This window comes from Phaenicophaeus curvirostris, chromosome 2 (assembly GCF_032191515.1).
Source record: "Phaenicophaeus curvirostris isolate KB17595 chromosome 2, BPBGC_Pcur_1.0, whole genome shotgun sequence".
NCBI lineage: Eukaryota > Metazoa > Chordata > Aves > Cuculiformes > Cuculidae > Phaenicophaeus > Phaenicophaeus curvirostris.
The window spans coordinates 31,845,914-31,855,964 of NC_091393.1; positions in this window are offsets into that span (position 1 = coordinate 31,845,914).

Below are 10,051 nucleotides of genomic sequence, written 5' to 3' on the forward strand. Positions count from 1 at the left end.
TGGATAGAACGTACATTTTCTTATCTCACACTGAGCTTGGTTTTATTGGACACTCATGGAGTTGTACTATTAATTTCAATCAGTTAATCTTGGGATGAGACTTAACAATGGTATGACTTTAATTGAAGAAGACGGGTGAATTTCACTGAAATGTTCACTGTTTCAGTCTTCCTTCTTCATTTTCCTGCAGAATTAGTCATTATTGCCAGACAGTAATGTATTCTGAGTATATCACTGCTAATAGGAATAGCGGTTTAACGAGAACATACATGTTGAAGATATTTTCAAGTATAAACTCTCTATCATTTAACTGTTATCAGCCTCTTGAGCAATACTATGTGACAATAAATTGCTTGAAAGGTGATTTAGTGTGAATTTGAAATGATACATATTTCTGGTAACATATCAAGTATGTTGTGCACAGAGAGGGCTCATATAAGCCTCAGGTTTAAAGAAATGAAATTCATCCTATACATGATGAGAGTACAGAAAACCCCATGTTGACTCACTGTAAGATGGATCTGGTCTGAAGTAAGACATATAACTGTTCAGGGCACTGCACTTGCTCTTTGTTTTCAGAAGTTAGTTAGGGTATGGACAATTCCTTCATTGCAGTGCATTCTAAATGTGATTCCAAGCTAGGAGCAGCAGTGGAATATGTGGACTGGTTCTCAGCTACATGGGACAGTGTGTCCCTGTAATCCATTTGACATTACAAACAATCAGCTTGTTTGTAATGTAAAACAATGGAGAATTAGCCAAGTCAGTGATAATGAATCATTTCATCTTTTTATCATTTCATCATACAGATTTTCATGTTTTCCTTATTAGAAATAATACTTGGAACACTAGCTCTGTGATTTAGTTGGAAATCCCTAAATATTTCTTTCATTGCTGATGATTTCCACACAATTTTTTTAGCATTCTGTTATCTTCATGATAATGGAAAGGAAAGCCTCACTTTTTCTTAGTATATAATTTTCATGAAGTGTATATGTCACTATAACTGCAGAACTTTGAAGCTGCTGATATAGATCTAATGGGTGATGACAGCTGCAGACCTGGCAAAACACTGATGCAGAAGCTGGGTCACACTGGTTCAAGGTCTGGCAGAGCTTTTCTGTCTAAATAATGCACAGCCTTTTCTGGATATTTTTTTTCAGTCATTGAGATCATGGAGGATGTACGGAATAATCAAGAAAGTCACAGAGACCCAAAGAATTATCTAAAATTGTTGAACTGACGAATTACTGGATGTCCTGTTTTTCATTGCTGTTGTTATGTATAAATTTAGATAAGTAAGCAATTGTTTTCTCCTCAAAAAACGAACCATCAATAACTGTGTAGGGAAATTGAATCTACACTACATGGCATAAATACCTGGTAAAAGACTGTCACTGGAGTGGATTCAGTTTGTGTTTAAAACGTGTTTTTTACCAGTGACCATATTCCAATGAGTCAATGAAGATATATCCAATATCATTAATGAAACCCAGAGAACAATTTGGCCCCATATGGGACAGTCTTCTAGCATATCATCACCTGAATCACACTCTACAATCTGTATTTCCTCAAGATCTATTAATTGTAACAGGTCCTTAGACAGTTCATGTGTCTTCAGAAAGTTCAATGGAGTTGTTTAAAATGTGAACTGAATCTTATCTTGTATGTTGAGAACTTCTTATCTTTACTAGTGGTCATCAAAACAGGAAAACCTGCTTAATCCATACAAATATTCCTATAGATGCTGTGGTCAGCTTTCATAGATTTCTTGAAAGGTAATCCTCTTTAATTTATATTTCCTTCTAAGAGTATTTTTCTTCCTGCAAAGTAACCCCAAATTCCCTCAGCTCCTGTTTTCAGAAGTTACACATAGTACTGGCTTATTGCATTCCTTATATAGGGAGCATGCGAGCCTCAACTTCCACTTTCCATCCTCTGAAAACTCCAAGTGTTCATGCAAAGATTCTTCTCTATTTATCACTTTTAACAGGACTGGGTGCCTGCAAGTTGGAGACAAGATATAGTGCATAGTTTCATCTCATATGATTCAAGGTGTTGCTTTCTTCCATGTTACTGGGAAACATTCCATTAGTATGTGGTTCATCAGCTATAGGCTGCAAACATTATTTTTCCCCCTTCCAGCCTAACCAACATCCACTACCTCTTCCTACTTTTCATTTACAGCTTTGCCAGAATAATAACCAAGAAACACTACAGGATCAGTTTTGGGGCATTTGAAAATGCTTTCCAAGTTTCCAAGTGTTTGAGACAGTTTTACTGATGCCCCACAGCTAACACCCACAGGTATCTGTTGATTTTGCTCAGTGATGGAATCAGCTCTGTTATTTTGTCCTCCTTGTCTGCACTGCAGCACTGCAGTGAGCTGACACAAAGTACTGTGTTAAGATTTGCAAAGCTAACTTAACCAGAAGCTTTGGTTGTTTTCCCCTAACTGTGTGGCACATGCCTGCAGCAGCTATACAGCCCAGAGGCAATTAAAATGCAAGCTGAATGTGGAGGTCAGAGATGCTTGTAACTCTGTATTTTAATCCACAGAAACACTGTAAATGTAAAATTAAGTGTCTGAATAGATGATCACTGGAGATTTCTCTGAGTTTGTACTGCTAATGTTCAAGAGCAAGTAGTTGGTGTAATAAGTATAAAAGCCACTTCCCAGGTCACTTGTGGAATTAGCCAGTGCAGTTTCAGTTTAGATAATGTTTACTCATTCAAAATTTGTATTGCACCTACTATTTCTATCAAGAATTTTATTTTGGGTCAGAAGGTCTCATGTTTACAGGATTTATGACTGATTTAATTTTTCTGAAGAACCTTTTTCAACAAAAATTATGAATATAGAGAAACTGACACTATCCCTTTGAAACTGATAAAATTATCTGTCCAGCATGTGAGATAAAGGCTCTGCTTACTTTTTTAACGTATTTATCTGATATTTAAATCTTGCTCATTTCAATCATGTGATGGCGATCTATCTATATAAAACTATGTTGTGGTTTGAGCTAAAGTAGAATCAGATTTCTAACTTCAGCTAAGCCTTGTCTAAGTAACTTCATTTTCTGAAAGTTAACTACATGTTTTTCAGACAGTGTTCCTCTCTAGCAGTGATAAACACGGGACATGGTATGCAGAAAGGCCATTGTTTATACTTATTCATACAGAAATTAGTGCCATGCTCGGGCACGTGGAATGCTGTTAAGTGAAAGGGGCAAAAAAGGGTTGCACCTGCAGGGAGAAGTGGACAGGACAGGTGACCCAAAACTGACCAACAGAGTATTCCATTCTATATACTTCATACTTGGTAAAAAATGAGGGATTGCGAGGGCCAAGCTCTATTCTGTGATGGCCAATGTGCAGTGAGGACCTCATCTTTATTTTTGCCTCTGATTCCAGATCTGTGTGCTCTTGAAATCAGTTTCTGGGTGCAGCCTCCCTCCTGCCACTCACTTTGCTTGTACGTGACATATAGTAATTGAGTGGTGGGGTAAGGGCACAATTTCATATATTTTTATATATATTACTATTTTCTTATTAGTAGTATTGTCTTCATTATTATTATTTTTTCATTAAAGCTGTAGTTTTAGTTTCCAAATCACAAGTTATTTCCTCTCTTTTCCCTTTCCTCTTTTCCTTGGGGGTGGGGGAGGAGGGAAATGGGACAACTGCTCAGGTTTAGCTGCTGAAATTAGCTGGGCCAGGGCTAAACTGTGACAGTTTTTTGACACCCAATGTGAGCATTATTTCATTACAAAGATGTTCTCCATGAGGCCTTTCAATGGAACTGCTTTTCTTCTCTCTGTAGGTTTCTATTTCCATTTAGCTTATGACTCTAATGTAGAAGCTCGCTGTTTTTTTTCCCCACTTCCTTTTTCCAGGCAATATATAATTCTAATTAATTTGTCTGATCTTTACTTCAGTGTATCTGTCTATGCAGGGAGTAGATGTTACAGCTGCTCCTTTCAGTATTTCCTTCTTGCAGGTGGAATAACGTTGTTGCTATCCCCAATGAGTGAGTGAACCTGGAGGGCCAAGACATTGGATTTGAGAGTCCCTGACTAATTTGATAGTCATGAAATAATTGATGTTCTTAGTTCTATAACTAAGCCTCCCTTCCAAAAGCCACTTTTTAAAGCATGAGTTAGTAGGAATCTGTCAAATTAAATCATCAGATTATCTGGCTAAATGAAGTGAGGTTTACCTGAAACCCTCAAACGTTATGGTCAGTTTTCTGGACATAGTGGTTCTGGAAAGCTGCTGGCTAACAGAAGAAAGATGTTCAAGCAAAGAGGAGTAAAATTGAGAAGACAAGGGCAACAAGTAATAGCTAATAAGTCGCATGTTTATAATTTGTTTGATAATCATGTATAGCTTGCAAGATATCTGAGGTATTCTCAGCAGAGGTATCTGGCTTGTTGGTTTCTAGGTGTTGCTGCAAACAAATACTATTATTAGCTGCAAGGGCCCAACAACTTGCAAACACATGCTGAATTTTACAGAACCTCTTTCTTTTCTTAGGTGTGGCATATGGGACTGATCAGAATTGACAGCAAGTACAATACAGAAAAGGAACATTCTGTCTGAAGAAAACAAGGCACTTTCTGATGCACCCTTCTCTTTCAAGGTACATGAGATAAATTCCATTGCTTGGATCAGAATAAAATAATATGGAGTCTGAACAGTATCATATTTTATATGGAAATTATTGGGAAGATGTGATCTTACATTTCTGTGAGCTCTTAGTGGTGTGGGCCTAATTTTCCATGTCACTAGAGTTCAATGGCATGCAGACATTTTCTTTCATTCCATTGTTCCTAGTTCTAAAATATTTTGTACATTTTCTTTTTTAGTTTTATGTTTCCCACTGTTTACTAAAAACTGAGGCTAAGTCACTGTAATTATCATAACCATAACATGTTCGTACCGCAGGCTAACATTTTTTATCAGGGTAGTCATTAAGGAGTGCCATTCTCAAAACTCACTACAAACTCAGGTTCTTGAAAGAACCAATCCCTGTAAAACTGTTCTGTACAGAATATTCTTCTGGCTCAGCAGAAGCTCTGCACATTGTAGTATTTCCAGAAGTTGGTTCCACGTTTATCCCTTCATTTTCAAATATTGTTGATTTCAATTTGCTTTTGTCTCTATGTCACAGGGAAATGGATCTGTTCAGATCTGAGCAGCTGAAGTAAAAATGCCTTCTAGTATTTCTGTGGCCAGTGAATTCTATGTACGCTTTACACTAAACAGCTATATTTCAGCAGTTCAATGACAGTTTTTTAATATGTGTAATGACTGTTTTATGCTTTAAATTAGAAATGTTTCAATAAACAGAATATTTTTTTCTTGCATTGAGTGGAATTTGCATATTGGAAATACAGTGTAAGATTATGGAAATTTCCATTACAGTTAAAAACTAAGCTAATATAATATTATCTATTTTGTACTTACATATGAAATACATCCCCGCATTTCAGACCTCTAAGGCACTAGGACAGAAACAAATGCATTTGTAGATTTTGATACATGATCTTCTAGTCAGTTCAGTTGTATACAAGTTAAACGGCTTTGCCATTTGCTCATTTTCTATGAAGTTTTATCTACTGGGAAGAAATTTTATTGGCCTGGTCTACATAATTAAATTTTTGTGGAAAAAACAGTGAACAATAGAGGATAAAAACATCTGATTTTCTTAGCAACACAGCATATATTTACAGAAAATTCTATAGGGAAGTCATTTGCATGGATAAATCCTTCATAGCCAAGACAGATGACATGTACTGAGTGAAATGTGTATTTATTGGCTTTAACACTGCTTCATTCACTGCATACTATCTGATCAATATATGATTGAGGTATTAAACCTGCAGGAAGAAAATATGTTTTCTCACCTGAATGGTTCTATCAGTATGCAGATGTCTCACAGGAAAAAATATGGATTAAGTTTATCCATTCTGACTCAAGAAATTCATTTTGTAACTTGAAAGCGTGATGTAGCTTATATTTAGTTGAGGCTTTCCCCTTATAATTAACTTTAAAATGTGAATTGATTATGGTAACAAATACTTTTGCAAGAAATTTTCACAAAATCACAGAATGTTTGAGATGGGAAGGAACCTCTGGAGGTCATCTGGCCCAGCACTCATGAAGCAAGACCACCTAGAGCTGATTGCCCAGGATCATGTGCAGATGGCTTGTGAATATCTCTGAGCTGGGAGACTCCACCACCTTTCTAGACAACCTGTGCCACTGCTTGGTCACCTGCACAGTAAAAAAGTGTTTTGTCATGTTTGGAAGAGAGGTCACTGTGTTTCGGTTTATCCCCATTGCCTCTTATCGTGCCACTGGGCACCACTGAAAAGAGCCTGTTTCTGTCTTCTTTGCATCTTTGATTCAAGTGTTTGCAAGATTCTCCCTGAGATTTCTTTTCTCTAGGTTGAACAGTCCTATCTCTCAGCCTTTCATTGTATAAGAGATACTCCAATCCCTTCATCATCTTGGCCCCTTGCTGGCCCTCTCTGGTAGCTCTGTAACTCAAATGTCTATCCATTTCTACTTAGCATGGTATAGATTAGATTTTGTCATTTTATTGAGGATATGTTTCTTCTTTATTGCAGAAGGTTGCAATGAGGCCTTATGTGTATTTTTGATACATTTACGCACAGAAAGAAGCAAGCTGTAACTACAGAATATTTTTTCAGGCGCTCCTATCTTGTTAGTTCTGCCAAGTTTTTCTGCCCCTCTGTCACTTTACAAACAACTTTGGTGTGTGCACTGTTATGCTTGAGATGGGAAGCTGAAAGTGTACTTGCACTCTTCTCTCAGATATACCAGTATGAATCCTGGATTAATATGGGCTCTATGGGTCTACAGCAGTCGCCTGCTGTTTGTAGTTTACATAGCAGTTGGTATAAATTTACAATGGCTGCATATTTACCTTTTGCAGGACTCCATAATGTTTTAACTGTGATCACCCATATTAGAAAAAACCTGCACATAATGCTTAAAAAATTATAATATTTACATATGGATATATTTTTACAAGTGATTTTGACAAATCAAAATTGATCCACCAGCCTATTTCACTAGTTTGCTCTAGAAATGCTAACAAATAGCTTTAGAAGTACAGAAATTTCTGGAAATAAAGGAGAATTGTGCAGGAAGGTAAGTTATTTTTAAGGGATCAAGGCAGCATCAGTAGATATTTTTCTATAATAAAATATAAAAGTTGAGATTGCTCTAGGATCTGGTAAGCAAATATGTTTATGGTTTTGATTAGCAGACTGTTCTCTGCTGCTGCTATCATTTCCAAAAGTTTTTTTCTGCTAGCAAAAGAATTATGAGACTTCTGTCCATTCATCACATAAATGATCATAATTTTTGGCAAGAAATGAACATGTGCCATATGAAATAGTTTGTCTTTCCTAGATATCTTTATCAGAGCGTGCACATGGCTTCCTCCCTCCCTTCCTCCTGTTGAAACCAGCTACAAATTTGAAAGGAAAATGATACACTGTGTGCAATGAATGCTCTTCACACCCTGGGTATTACCAGAGACAGCTTGGGCAGGAATGCAGTTTATCATTCTTGCATGGCATGAAGCTGGTAAAATAACAGTGTGGACTCTGCTTTTCTTTTCTTTCCACTCCATCCCGACAGCACATCTTATGTGCAGCTTTCCTTTGACCTTGCACTAGGCTTAAGGTGTAGGATACATCCAAGGCTCACTTGCACAGGAAAACAATATGTTTCTTGGTCATGATTCTGGACTTCTGCTCACAACAGTTCATTCACCAAGAAGAACTGGACACTAAGGTGTGGCTGATGTACCTGGCTACCCTTCAGAAAAAAAACCCAAAACAGGACACTGGATTCTTTCTGTGTTGCAGGCTCTGATTCAGGAAGGGGCAGGACAATTTCCGTGGTTAGGTGAAGAACATTTTATAAAAGTTCCCCAGGACTTTAGACTGAGCAATGCCTTAAATACATATCACCTACAGATCCAAGCACACAGAATGAGAGGAATATCCCATCTCTGACATCCTGGGCAGGATTCACTTTTCTAAACCTAGGCTTCTAGTGTCATTCAACATGCCTTCTCCGCTAGGGTTCCAGCTGCTAATCCAAAAGATGCAAGTCTTCTCCAAGTCTCAAGGATACCTTCCAATGTTGTATTTTAGATTGGCTAGAATGCTCCAGATGACCATAGGCACACATGTTTAGGAAATTGGATTCTGTCCTTGGGTCCTCCACTAACTGAAGTGACTACACAGACTAGATCCACATTTGTTATACTGGAAGCATAGACATTCGAGACATCAGAAGTGAGATTAATGAACCTGGAACTGACTATTACTGCAAGAATCCTATTATAATATTTGTAATAGAAAATGTGTAATTTTGCAATAATTTTATAGTTTTAAGTAGTTGTTTTTGGGAACAGCTCAGTTGAATCCAGTACTTTTTATATTGCAAAGAATTTTGTTCGTCTTTGCCCTACATTCAGCTTGACACTGGATTTGGCAGGCTCATTTAGTATCTTATGAGCTCTGTGTTCTAAATGGTGTTTTTAGTCAGTTACCCCATACTATTTTTCAAGTTAGTTTTCTTCTGTGTAAACATTTGTGGATGATGCATTTACTAAGCAAAACTAATCACTGCGGGGAAAAACCCCGTCCCTTTTCCAGATGAAATAAACTATATAATCAGGTTCATATAGGTTCATCATAGGAAAATGCTTTTTCTTGTGTTGTCCATTTGTAAATGTATCATGTTACAGTTATCACCTCTGAAGGAGAGTTTTGATTTAGAATCAGAGAATCATAGAATAACCAGGTTGGAAGAGACACACTGGATCATCGAGTCCAGCCATTCCTATCAAACACTAAACCATGCATTTGTATCAGTCCTAACTGGCTGAAGAGAACTTGAACAATAATAATAATAATAATAATGATTCCTTCATTTAGCCATTTAAAATAAATACCATATCAGTAATATGAAAATTTTGACATCCTAGAAGTTTCTAAGCTAGAAATTCCTAATTCTATTTCAGAACTTCTAGGAACTACTAAGTGTGATTGTCTTATTTCATATACAGATCTAGCCTTAAGAAATCATTAACTAGAATATATAGCACTAGTGTAATAACAAAACCAAATCTTAATTTTTTAATCAGTTTTTCTGTCAATAATAGCTTACTTCTTTTTCCTGAAAATATAAATTTCTGCAGTACAAGATCATCAACATTAATGATAAAAGGTCAGCTTAGAAGAGCAAATACAACAGGAATTTTTATCTTCATCTTGTTTCCACTTCATATTCCTCGCCAAAGTTTCCTCCACAATTTTAAAGTAGGAAGCCTTTAATACTCCCTGATTTTTGTCTCCGCTTTCCCATCTAGATCTTTGTTTCTGAGGGACAGGAGAACACATCATTAATTTGTGGTAATGCGTCTCATCTGAGGCATACTTCCCTCCATTTCACCTTAGAGTTCATGTTCTTAGGGAGCCTTTCGGTGGAATTACCACAGCTTTGAGGTGGAAAAATAGAGAAAACATTAAGTCCAGTACAGAATGGGGAAAGTGAACAGGCTTCCAAACAATGACTTCAGAAAAAACATGTGAATAACTCTTTGCTCACTCCTTTGCAGAGTAATGTTTCATTAATATGACAGTTTCTTGTCTCCTGGTTACTACCAGGCATGCTTTCCAACAGGACACCACTTCAATTTAGAGAAAAGAAGTTTGACATCTCTAGTTTTTACAGGTAAGATACTGGGGCGGGGGGTGGGGGGGAAACCCAAACCCTGCAACAGCTGAAAATGACGTGTGGTTATTGGGTCCTCTTCCTAATAACATGAGAAGGACATGGACCTTTTGGAATGAGTCCAGAGGAGGGCCACAAGGATGATCAGAGGGCTGGAGAACCTCTCCTGTCAAGACAGGCTCCAGGATTGTTCAGCCTGGAGAAAAGAAGGCTCCAGGGAGGCCTTATAGCACCCTTTCAGTACCTAAAAGAAGCCTAGAAGAAA